At 49.1% G+C, this 13,689-nt stretch overlaps 1 long non-coding RNA gene across 1 annotated transcript; it reads right to left on the bottom strand.

Annotated features, from left to right (window-relative positions):
• Positions 1-563: 563 nt before the first annotated feature.
• On the bottom strand, positions 564-12,500 carry LOC127976054 (uncharacterized). The gene is made up of 4 exons (XR_008157718.1): positions 11,299-12,500; positions 8,936-10,930; positions 3,945-4,140; positions 564-1,178 (listed from the first exon to the last, which is right to left on the bottom strand). It is a non-coding gene; the product is annotated as an uncharacterized LOC127976054 (long non-coding RNA).
• Between the last annotated feature and the right edge of the window lie 1,189 nt (positions 12,501-13,689).

Below are 13,689 nucleotides of genomic sequence, written 5' to 3'. Positions count from 1 at the left end.
CCACATTTGGAGAGGCTATCAGGCTGTGTGAGAACATACCCCGCATTGGGGTATAAGTTGTACCCCTGGGGCGCAAGAGCCCCCCAAAATTGCCCCTAATACAAAGTATAGGGAGGGCTACTATGGGAAATTACATAGGGATTTTGTAATGTGCATAACTCAGGATCACAGTGTCATAGAGACAAGGGGGTGGGCTCATTTGAATCAGGCAACCAATCAGTCTCTCAGGATCACTGTGAATCTATCAAGCCACGCCCTAGCAACCATATAGAGCACCATAGCAACAAGCCCCATAGACTTCCATTGAAAAAGATCAAATGAATAACTTTGGATAGAAGTGTCATAGAAACATGAGGGTGGGCTCGTTTGACTCGGGGCAGCAAACGGCCAATCACGAATCACCTTCAACACTTCATAGCCACGCCCTAGCAACCATTAAGAGCTACCTAGCAACCCAAAGTATAGAGAGATATCTTAACATCTGAAAGACATAGAAGCATGGGGGTTGGTTTTTATTGTCAAGCAGATTTTGAAGTATCATCATTGGCAGCTGGAAGGCCACTCCCTAGCAACCAAACACAGTACCCTAGCAACCGTTTTGCAAGATCTATATCTCTGCATCAGAACATCGTAGAGGCATGGGGGTTGGTTTATATTGACGAGCAGCCTTTGGAGTATCACCATTGGCAGCTGCCAAGCCACTCCATAGCAACCAAATGGAGTACCCTAGCAACCGTTTTGCACGACCTATATCTCTGCATCAGAACATCGTACAGACATGGCGGTTGGATTTTTTGACTCATGCTAGCACACTGGACTTCCAACATGCTAGTCATGCTAGCAGTGATTAGCTACATGCTAATAGTGATTAGCTAAGTGCTCAAATGGGCTAAGAACTCTATAATAACTACATAGTGACCATCTGTGACAACTACCAACCAGCTAGTAACATCATAGCAACCACCCAGGAGACCATAGCAACTGCCTAGCAACCACCCCGGGTACCCTAGCAACCACATAGCAACACCCTAGCAACAGCCCCGATTACCCTAGCAACCACCCTGGGTACCTTAGCAACGGCCCTAGCAACCACCCAGGTTACCATAGCAACCGCCCTAGCAACCACCCCGGGTACCCTAGCAACCACATAGCAACACCCTAGCAACCGCCCCAATCACCTAGCAACCACCCTGGGTACCTTAGCAACGGCCCTAGCAACCATCACGGGGACCCTAGCAACCGCCCTAGCAACCACCCCGGGTACCCTAGCAACCACATAGCAACACCCTAGCAACCACCCCGATTACCCTAGCAACCACCCTGAGTACCCTAGCAACGGCCCTAGCAACCATCATGGGGACCCTAGCAACCGCCTTAGCAACCACCCCGGGTACCCTAGCAACCACATAGCAACACCCGAGCAACCATCCCGATTACCCTAGCAACCACCCTGGGTACCTTAGCAACCGCCCTAGCAACCATCATGGGGACCCTAGCAACCGCCCTAGCAACCACCCCATGTACCCTAGCAACCTCATTGCAACACCCTAGCAACAGAGGGGCGAGTTTTGCCACTGCAAGCACCACTCACATTTTCTTCAGGAAATGTACCTTCTAGTGTTACTATTACTATTCGCCTTGACAAAACTTTGGCGCGCTACTCCTCCTGCATTTTTTGTCGCAGTCCCATGAATGAGATGTTAAAACGTGCGGCTTATTGAAGAGAAGTGTGCTATGACTTTTCTAAGCAATCGGACTTACGATATTCGTACAGCGGGCGAAAGAAATGGGTAAAAATATCCCATAGACTTAACATTGGAAAAATTATCTGACATCATATCTTTGGATCAGAGAGACATAGAGGCTTGGAAGTGGGCTCTTTTGACTCGGCCTATCAAGCAGTCCATATGTAGTGATATAAGTACTTCATAGCCACGCCCTAGCAACCAATTTTAGCACCCTAGCAACTGTTTAACCACATTTAATAGCTGTATCTCAGCAAAATAACTATATAGAAACACTTGCTAGGGTTTTTTGGATTCAGTCTGGCAAATAGTCTTTAAATATCACCCCATATACTATACAGCCACACCATAGCAACCATTTAGAGTACCCTAGCAACCATATAGCAATATAAAGTACTTATATCATCGCTCCATAACATCATACAGGCATCATGGGTGGCTACAGGGCGCCGAGTTTTGCCACTGCAAGCACCACTCACATTTTCTTCAGGAAATGTACCTTCTAGTTATTATTCTTATTCTTATTCTTCTTCCGCCAAAATTTCGGCGCGTAACTAGTCCCGCAGTTTTCGTCACAGACCCGCAAAAGAGGCGTCAAATCGTGCGGCCTATTCGGGAATGGTGTGCTATGACTTTTATAAGCGATCGGGCGTACGATTTTCGTACACCGGGCGAAATATCGGCCGAAAAATCGCATAGACAACGCATTACGGCCAACTTTGACGGATCATAGCTCCGAGAGAGAATTTTGCAGAAACATGTGAATCACCACATTTGGAGAGGCTATCAGGCTGTGCGAGAGGACACCTCTCAGAGGGGTACAAGTTGTACCCCTGGGGTGCTAGAGACCCCCAAAGTTGCCCCATTGACATAGTATGGTGAGGGATCGCCCATGAAACACTGTGCTTTTCCTACTATGGGAAATTACCTAGGGATTTTGTATTGAACATAACTCGGCATCACAGTGTCATAGAGACAAGGGGGTGGGCTCATTTGAATCAGGCAACCAATCAGAATCTCAGGATCACTATGCAGCTATCAAGCCACGCCCTAGCAACCATATAGAGCACCATAGCAACAAGCCCCATAGACTTCCATTGAAAATGATAAAATGAATAACTTTGGATAGAAGCGTCATAGAAACATGAGGGTGGGCTCGATTGACTCGGGGCAGCAAACGGCCAATCACGAATCACCTCAAGACTTCCTAACTACGCCCTAGCAACCATTTAGAGCAACCTAGCAACCCAAAGTATAGAGAGATATCTTAACATCTGAAAGACATAGAAGCATGGGGGTTGGTTTATATTAGCAAGCAACCATTGGAGTATCATCATTGGCAGCTGCCAGGCCACTCCCTAGCAACCAAACACAGTACCCTAGCAACCGTTTTGCACGACCTATATCTCTGCATCAGAACATCGCACAGACATGGCAGTTGGATTTTTTGACTCATGCTAGCACACTGGACTTCCAACATGCTAGTCATGCTAGCAGTGATTAGCTACATGCTAATAGTGATTAGCTAAGTGCTCAAATGGGCTAAGAACTCTATAATAACTACATAGTGACCATCTGTGACAACTACCAACCACCTAGTAACATCATAGCAACCACCCACGAGACCATAGCAACTGCCTAGCAACCAGCCAAAACACCCTAGCAACCGCCTAGCAACACCTTAGCAACCACCCCAAGTACCATAGCAACTGCCTAGCAACCACCCAGGCTACCATAGCAACCGCCCTAGCAACCACCCCGGGTACCCTAGCAACCACATAGCAACACCCTAGCAACCGCCCCGATTACCCTAGCAACCACCCTGGGTACCTTAGCAACGGCCCTAGCAACCATCATGGGGACCCTAGCAACCGCCCTAGCAACCACCCCGGGTACCCTAGCAACCGCATAGCAACACCCTAGCAACCACCCCGATTACCCTAGCAACCACCCTGGGTACCTTAGCAACGGCCCTAGCAACCATCATGGGGACCCTAGCAACCGCCCTAGCAACCACCCCGGGTACCCTAGCAACCACATAGCAACACCCTAGCAACCGCCCCAATTACCCTAGCAACCACCCTGGGTAGCCTAGCAACCGCCCTAGAAACCATCATGGGGACCCTAGCAACCGCCCTAGCAACCACCCCGGGTACCCTAGCAACCAAATAGCAACACCCTAGCAACCGCCCCGATTACCCTAGCAACCACCCTGGGTACCTTAGCAACGGCCCTAGCAACCATCACGGGGACCCTAGCAACCGCCCTAGCAACCACCCCGGGTACCCTAGCAACCACATAGCAACACCCTAGCAACCACCCCGATTACCCTAGCAACCACCCTGAGTACCCTAGCAACGGCCCTAGCAACCATCATGGGGACCCTAGCAACCGCCTTAGCAACCACCCCGGGTACCCTAGCAACCACATAGCAACACCCGAGCAACCATCCCGATTACCCTAGCAACCACCCTGGGTACCTTAGCAACCGCCCTAGCAACCATCATGGGGACCCTAGCAACCGCCCTAGCAACCACCCCATGTACCCTAGCAACCTCATTGCAACACCCTAGCAACAGAGGGGCGAGTTTTGCCACTGCAAGCACCACTCACATTTTCTTCAGGAAATGTACCTTCTAGTTATTCTTCTTCTTCTTCTTACTTCTTCCGTACAAAACTTCGGCGCGTAACTCGTCCCGCAGTTTTTGTCACAGACCAACGAAACAGGCGTCAAATCGTGCGCCCTATTGAGGAGAGGTGTGCTATGACTTTTATAAGCGATCGGGCGTACGATGTTCGTACAGCGGGCGAAAAATCGGCCGAAAAACGTCCCATAGGAAATGCATTAAAAAAAAATTTGACGGAGCATAGCTCCGAGAGAAAATTTTGCAGAAACACGTGAATCACCACATTTGGAGAGGCTATCAGGCTGTGCGAGAACATACCTCGCAGAGGGGTACAAGTTGTACCCCTGGGGCGCTAGAGACCCCCAAAGTTGCCCCATAGACATACAATGGTGCGGGATCGCCCATGAAACACTGTTTTTCCTACAATGGGAAATTACATAGGGATATTGTATTGAACATAACTCGGCTTCACAGTGTCATAGAGACAAGGGGGTGGGCTCATTTGAATCAGGCAACCAATCAGACTCTCAGGATCATTATGAAGCTATCAAGCCACGCCCTAGCAACCATATAGAGCACCATAGCAACAAGCCCCATAGACTTCCATTGAAAAAGATCAAATGAATAACTTTGGATAGAAGTGTCATAGAAACGTGAGGGTGGGCTCGTTTGACTCGGGCAGCAAACGGCCAATCATGTATCTCCTTCAAGACAACCTAGCCACGCCCTAGCAACCATTAAGAGCTACCTAGCAACCCACAGTATAGAGAGATATCTTAACATCTGAAAGACATAGAAGCATGGGGGTTGGTTTATATTGTCAAGCAGACTTTGAAGTATCATCATTGGCAGCTGCCAGGCCACTCCCTAGCAACCAAACACAGTACCCTAGCAACCGTTTTGCAAGATCTATATCTCCGCATCAGAACATCGTAGAGGCATGGGGGTTGGTTTATATTGGCGAGCAGCCTTTGGAGTATCACCATTGGCAGCTGCCAAGCCACTCCATAGCAACCAAACGGAGTACCCTAGCAACCGTTTTGCACGACCTATATCTCTGCATCAGAACATCGTACAGACATGGCGGTTGGATTTTTTCACTCATGCTAGCACACTGGACTTCCAACATGCTAGTCATGCTAGCAATGATTAGCTACATGCTAATAGTGATTAGCTAAGTGCTCAAATGGGCTAAGAACTCTATAATAACTACATAGTGACCATCTGTGACAACTACCAACCACCTAGTAACATCATAGCAACCACCCAGGATACCATAGCAACTGCCTAGCAATCACCCCGGGTACCCTAGCAACCACATAGCAACACCCTAGCAACCGCCCCAATTACCCTAGCAACCACCCTGGGTACCTTAGCAACGACCCTAGCAACCATCATGGGGACCCTAGCAACCGCCCTAGCAACCACCCCGGGTACCCTAGCAACCACATAGCAACACCCTAGCAACCACCCCAATTACCCTAGCAACCACCCTGAGTACCCTAGCAATGGCCCTAGCAACCATCATGGGGACCCTAGCAACCGCCCTAGCAACCACCCCGGGTACCCTAGCAACCACATAGCAACACCCTAGCAACCGCCTCGATTACCCTAGCAACCACCCTGAGAACCCTAGCAACGGCCCTAGCAACCATCATGGGGACCCTAGCAACCGCCCTAGCAACCACTCCGGGTACCCTAGCAACCACATAGCAACACCCTAGCAACCGCCCCGATTACCCTAGCAACCACCCTGGGTACCCTAGCAACCGCCCTAGCAACCATCATGGGGACCCTAGCAAACGCCCTAGCAACCACCCCGGGTACCCTAGCAACCACATAGCAACACCCTAGCAACCATCCCGATTACCCTAGCAACCACCCTGGGTACCTTAGCAACGGCCCTAGCAACCATCATGGGGACCCTAGCAACCGCCCTAGCAACCACCCCGGGTACCCTAGCAACCGCATAGCAACACCCTAGCAACCATCCCGATTACCCTAGCAACCACCCTGGGTACCTTAGCAACGGCCCTAGCAACCATCATGGGGACCCTAGCAACCGCCCTAGCAACCACCCCGGGTACCCTAGCAACCACATAGCAACACCCTAGCAACCATCCCGATTACCCTAGCAACCACCCTGGGTACCTTAGCAACGGCCCTAGCAACCATCATGGGGACCCTAGCAACCGCCCTAGCAACCACCCCATATACCCTAGCAACCTCATTGCAACACCCTAGCAACAGAGGGGCGAGTTTTGCCACTGCAAGCACCACTCACATTTTCTTCAGGAAATGTACCTTCTAGTGTTACTATTACTATCCGCCTTGACAAAACTTCGGCACGCTACTCCTCCAGCACTTTTTGTCGCAGACCCATGAATGAGGTGTCAAATCGTGCGGCATATTGAGGAGAGGTGTGCTATGACTTTTCTAAGCAATCGGACTTACGATAATCGTACAGCGGGCGAAGAAAATGTGTCAAAATATCCCATTGACTTAACATTGGAAAAACTATCTGACATCATATCTTTGGATTAGAAAGTCATAGAGGCTTGGGAGAGGGCTCTTTTGACTCGGCCTATCAAGCAGTCCATAAGTAGTGACATAACAACTTCATATCCATGCCCTAGCAACCAATTTTAGCCCCCTAGCAACTGTTTAACTACATTTAAAAGCTGTATCTCAGCAAAAATAACTATATAGAAACACTGGCTTGGGCTTTTTGCATTCAGGCTGGTAAATAATCTTTAAATATCACCCCATAAACTATATAGTCACACCATAGCAACCATATAGAGCACCCTAGCAACCATGTAGCAATATAAATCCTTCTATCTCTGCTTCAAAACATCACACAGGCATCATGGGTGGCTACAGGGCGCAGAGTTTTGCCACTGCAAGCACCACTCACATTTTCTTCAGGAAATGTACATTCTAGTTATTCTTCTTCTTCTTCTTCTAGATCCGTACAAATTTCGGCGCGTAACTAGTCCCGCAGTTTTCGTCACAGACCAACGAAACAGGCGTCAAATCGTGCGCCCTAATCGGGAATGGTGTGCTATGACTTTTATAAGCGATCGGGCGTACGATGTTCGTACACCGGGCGAAAAAACGGGCGAAAAATTGCATAGACAATGCATTGCGGCCAACTTTGACGGATCGTAGCTCCGAGAGAAAATTTCGCAGAAACACGTGAATCACCACATTTGGAGAGGCTATCAGGCTGTGCGAGAACACACCCCGCATTGGGGTATAAGTTGTACCCCTGGGGGGCTAGAGCCCCCCAAATTTGCCCCCAATACAAAGTATAGGGAGGGCTTTTCCTACTGTGGGACATTACATAGGGATTTTGTATTGAACATAACTCTGGATCACAATGTCATAGAGACAAGGGGGTGGGCTCATTTGAATCAGGCAACCAATAAGTCTCTCAGGATCACTGTGAATCTATCAAGCCACGCCCTAGCAACCAAACAGAGCACCATAGCAACAAGCCCCATAGACTTCCATTGAAAAAGATCAAATTAATAACTTTTGATAGAAGTGTCATAGAAACATGAGGGTGGGCTCGTTTGACTCGGGCAGTAAACGGCCAATCATGTATCTCCTTCATGACAACCTAGCCACGCCCTAGCAACCATTAAGAGCTACCTAGCAACCCAAAGTATAGAGAGATATCTTAACATCTGAAAGACATAGAAGCATGGCGGTTGGTTTATATTAGCAAGCAACCATTGGAGTATCATCATTGGCAGCTGCCAGGCCACTCCCTAGCAACCAAACGGAGTACCCTAGCAACCGTTTTGCAAGATCTATATCTCTGCATCAGAACATCGTAGAGGCATGGGGGTTGGTTTATATTGGTGAGCAGCCTTTGGAGTATCACCATTGGCAGCTGCCAAGCCACTCCATAGCAACCAAACGGAGTACCCTAGCAACCGTTTTGCACAACCTATATCTCTGCATCAGAACATTGTACAGACATGGCGGTTGGTTTTTTTGACTAATGCTAGCACACTGGACTTCCAACATGCTAGTCATGCTAGCAGTGATTAGCTACATGCTAATAGTGATTAGCTAAGTGCTCAAATGGGCTAAGAACTCTATAATAACTACATAGTGACCATCTGTGACAACTACCAACCACCTAGTAACATCATAGCAACCACCCAGGAGACCATAGCAACTGCCTAGCAACCAGCCAAAACACCCTAGCAACCGCCTAGCAACACCTTAGCAACCACCCCAAGTACCGTAGCAACTGCCTAGCAACCACCCAGGTTACCATAGCAACCGCCCTAGCAACCACCCCGGGTACCCTAGCAACCACATAGCAACACCCTAGCAACCGCCCCAATCACCCTAGCAACCACCCTGGGTACCTTAGCAACGGCCCTAGCAACCATCATGGGGACCCTAGCAACCGCCCTAGCAACCACCCCGGGTACCCTAGCAACCACATAGCAACACCCTAGCAACCACCCCAATAACCCTAGCAACCACCCTGGGTACCCTAGCAACGGTCCTAGCAACCATCATGGGGACCGTAGCAACCACCCTAGCAACCACCCCTGGTACCCTAGCAACCACATAGCAACACCCTAGCAACCACCCCGATTACCCTAGCAACCACCCTGGGTACCCTAGCAACGGCCCTAGCAACCATCATAGGGACCCTAGCAACCGCCCTAGCAACCACCCCGGGTACCCTAGCAACCACACCCTAGCAACAGAGGGGCGAGTTTTGCCACTGCAAGCACCACTCACATTTTCTTCAGGAAATGTACCTTCTAGTGTTACTATTACTATCCGCCTTGACAAAACTTCGGCACGCTACTCCTCCAGCACTTTTTGTCGCAGACCCATGAATGAGGTGTCAAATCGTGCGGCATATTGAGGAGAGGTGTGCTATGACTTTTCTAAGCAATCGGACTTACGATAATCGTACAGCGGGCGAAGAAAATGTGTCAAAATATCCCATTGACTTAACATTGGAAAAACTATCTGACATCATATCTTTGGATTAGAAAGTCATAGAGGCTTGGGAGAGGGCTCTTTTGACTCGGCCTATCAAGCAGTCCATAAGTAGTGACATAACAACTTCATATCCATGCCCTAGCAACCAATTTTAGCCCCCTAGCAACTGTTTAACTACATTTAAAAGCTGTATCTCAGCAAAAATAACTATATAGAAACACTGGCTTGGGCTTTTTGCATTCAGGCTGGTAAATAATCTTTAAATATCACCCCATAAACTATATAGTCACACCATAGCAACCATATAGAGCACCCTAGCAACCATGTAGCAATATAAATCCTTCTATCTCTGCTTCAAAACATCACACAGGCATCATGGGTGGCTACAGGGCGCAGAGTTTTGCCACTGCAAGCACCACTCACATTTTCTTCAGGAAATGTACATTCTAGTTATTCTTATTCTTCTTCCGCCAAAATTTCGGCGCGTAACTTGTCCCGCAGTTTTTGTCACAGACCCGCAAAAGAGGCGTCAAATCGTGCGGCCTAATCGGGAATGGTGTGCTATGACTTTTATAAGCGATCGGGCGTACGATGTTCGTACACCGGGCGAAAAAACGGGCGAAAAATCGCATAGACAATGCATTACGGCCAACTTTGACGGATCGTAGCTCCGAGAGAGAATTTCGCAGAAACATGTGAATCACCACATTTGGAGAGGCTATCAGGCTATGCGCGATCATACCCCGCAATGGGGTATAAGTTGTACCCCTGGGGCGCAAGAGCCCCCCAAAGTTGCCCCATACTAAGCCAATGGGGAGGGATCGCCCATGAAACAATGTGTTTTTCCTACTGTGGGACATTACATAGGGATTTTGCATTGAACATAACTCTGGATCACATAGTCATAGAGACAAGGGGGTGGGCTCATTTGAATCAGGCAACCAATCAGTCTCTCAGGATCACTGTGAATCTATCAAGCCACGCCCTAGCAACCGTATAGAGCACCATAGCAACAAGCTCCATAGACTTCCATTGAAAAATATAAAATGAATAACTTTGGATAGAAGTATCATAGAAACATGAGGGTGGGCTCGTTTGACTCGGGGCAGCAAACGGCCAATCACGAATCACCTTCAACACTTCATAGCCACGCCCTAGCAACCATTAGGAGCTACCTAGCAACCTAAATCCAAAGAGAGATATCTTAACATCTGAAAGACATGGAGGCATGGGGGTTGGTTTATATTGTCAAGCAGACTTTGAAGTATCATCATTGGCAGCTGCCAGGCCACTCCCTAGCAACCAAACACAGTACCCTAGCAACCGTTTTGCAAGATCTATATCTCTGCATCAGAACATCGTACAGACATGGCGGTTGGATTTTTTGACTCATGCTAGCACACTGGACTTCCAACATGCTAGTCATGCTAGCAGTGATTAGCTACATGCTAATAGTGATTAGCTAAGTGCTCAAATGGGCTAAGAACTCTATAATAACTACATAGTGACCATCTGTGACAACTACCAACCACCTAGTAACATCATAGCAACCACCCAGGAGACCATAGCAACTGCCTAGCAACCAGCCAAAACACCCTAGCAACCGCCTAGCAACACCTTAGCAACCACCTCAAGTACCGAAGCAACTGCCCAGCAACCACCCAGGTTACCATAGCAACCGCCCTAGCAACCACCCCGAGTACCCTAGCAACCACATAGCAACACCCTAGCAACCACCCCGATTACCCTAGCAACCACCCTGGGTACCCTAGCAACGGCCCTAGCAACCATCATGGGGACCCTAGCAACCGCCCTAGCAACCACCCCGGGTACCCTAGCAACCACATAGTAACACCCTAGCAACCACCCCGATTACCCTAGCAACCACCCTGAGTACCCTAGCAACGGCCCTAGCAACCATCATGGGGACCCTAGCAACCGACCTAGCAACCACCCCGGGTACCCTAGCAACCACATAGCAACACCCTAGCAACCACCCCGATTACCCTAGCAACCACCCTGAGTACCCTAGCAACGGCCCTAGCAACCATCATGGGGACCCTAGCAACAACCCCGGGTACCCTAGCAACAACATAGCAACACCCTAGCAACCACCCCGATTACCCTAGCAACCACCCTGGGTACCCTAGCAACGGCCCTAGCAACCATCATAGGGACCCTAGCAACCACCCCGGGTACCCTAGCAACCACACCTTAGCAACAGAGGGGCGAGTTTTGCCACTGCAAGCACCACTCACATTTTCTTCAGGAAATGTACCTTCTAGTTAGTGGTGCTTGCCGGAGGCAAGGCATCACTATTACTATCTCACATACTTATTAGTGGTGCTTGCCGGAGGCAAAGCACTACTACTATTATCTCACATACTTATTATTATTAGTGGTGCTTGCCGGAGGCAAGGCATCACTATTATTATCTCACATACTTATTATTCTTCTTCTTCTTCTTACTTCTTCCGTACAAAACTTCGGCGCGTAACTCGTCCCGCAGTTTTTGTCACAGACCAACGAAACAGGCGTCAAATCGTGCGCCCTATTGAGGAGAGGTGTGCTATGACTTTTATAAGCGATCGGGCGTACGATGTTCGTACAGCGGGCGAAAAATCGGCCGAAAAACGTCCCATAGGAAATGCATTAAAAAAAAATTTGACGGAGCATAGCTCTGAGAGAGAATTTCGCAGAAACACGTGAATCACCACATTTGGAGAGGCTATCAGGCTGTGCGAGAACATACCCCGCAGTGGGGTATAAGTTGTACCCCTGGGGCGCAAGAGCCCCCCAAATTTGCCCCCAATACAAAGTATAGGGAGGGCTTCTCCAACTATGGGAAATTACATAGGGATTTTGTATTGAACATAACTCTGGATCACAGTGTCATAGAGACAAGGGGGTGGGCTCATTTGAATCAGGCAACCAATCAGTCTCTCAGGATCGATGTGAATCTATCAAGCCACGCCCTAGCAACCATATAGAGCACCATAGCAACAAGCCCCATAGACTTCCATTGAAAAAGATCAAATGAATAACTTTGGATAGAAGTGTCATAGAAACATGAGGGTGGGCTCGTTTCACTCGGGCAGCAAACGGCCAATCATGTATCTCCTTCAAGACAACCTAGCCACGCCCTAGCAACCATTAAGAGCAACCTAGCAACCCAAAGTATAGAGAGATATCTTAACATCTGAAAGACATAGAAGCATGGGGGTTGGTTTATATTGTCAAGCAGACTTTGAAGTATCATCATTGGCAGCTGCAAGGCCACTCCCTAGCAACCAAACACAGTACCCTAGCAACCGTTTTGCAAGATCTATTTCTCTGCATCAGAACATCGTAGAGGCATGGGGGTTGGTTTATATTGACGAGCAGCCTTTGGAGTATCACCATTGGCAGCTGCCAAGCCACTCCATAGCAACCAAACGGAGTACCCTAGCAACCGTTTTGCACGACCTATATCTCTGCATCAGAACATCGTGCAGACATGGCGGTTGGATTTTTTGACTCATGCTAGCACACTGGACTTCCAACATGCTAGTCATGCTAGCAGTGATTAGCTACATGCTAATAGTGATTAGCTAAGTGCTCAAATGGGCTAAGAACTCTATAATAACTACATAGTGACCATCTGTGACAACTACCAACCACCTAGTAACATCATAGCAACCACCCAGGAGACCGTAGCAACTGCCTAGCAACCAGCCAAAACACCCTAGCAACCGCCTAGCAACACCTTATCAACCCCCCCAAGTACCGTAGCAACTGCCTAGCAACCACCCAGGTTACCATAGCAACCGCCCTAGCAACCACCCTGGGTACCCTAGCAACCACATAGCAACACCCTAGCAACCGCCCCAATTACCCTAGCAACCGCCCTGGGTACCTTAGCAACGGCCCTAGCAACCATCATGGGACCCTAGCAACCGCCCTAGCAACCACCCTGGGTACCCTAGCAACCACATAGCAACACCCTAGCAACCGTCCCGATTACCCTAGCAACCACACTGGGTACCTTAGCAACGGCCCTAGTAACCACCATGGGGACCCTAGCAACCGCCCTAGCAACCACCCCTGGTACCCTAGCAACCACATAGCAAGACCCTAGCAACCGCCCCAATTACCCTAGCAACCGCCCTGGGTACCTTAGCAACGGCCCTAGCAACCATCATGGGACCCTAGCAACCGCCCTAGCAACCACCCCGGGTACCCTAGCAACCGCATAGCAACACCCTAGCAACCACCCCGATAACCCTAGCAACCACCCTGAGTACCTTAGCAACGGCCCTAGCAACCATCATGGGGACCCTAGCAACCGCCCTAGC

Source organism: Carassius gibelio, chromosome B17 (assembly GCF_023724105.1).
Source record: "Carassius gibelio isolate Cgi1373 ecotype wild population from Czech Republic chromosome B17, carGib1.2-hapl.c, whole genome shotgun sequence".
Classification (NCBI taxonomy): Eukaryota; Metazoa; Chordata; class Actinopteri; order Cypriniformes; family Cyprinidae; genus Carassius; species Carassius gibelio.
This window is presented reverse-complemented; position numbering and strand designations above follow the sequence as displayed.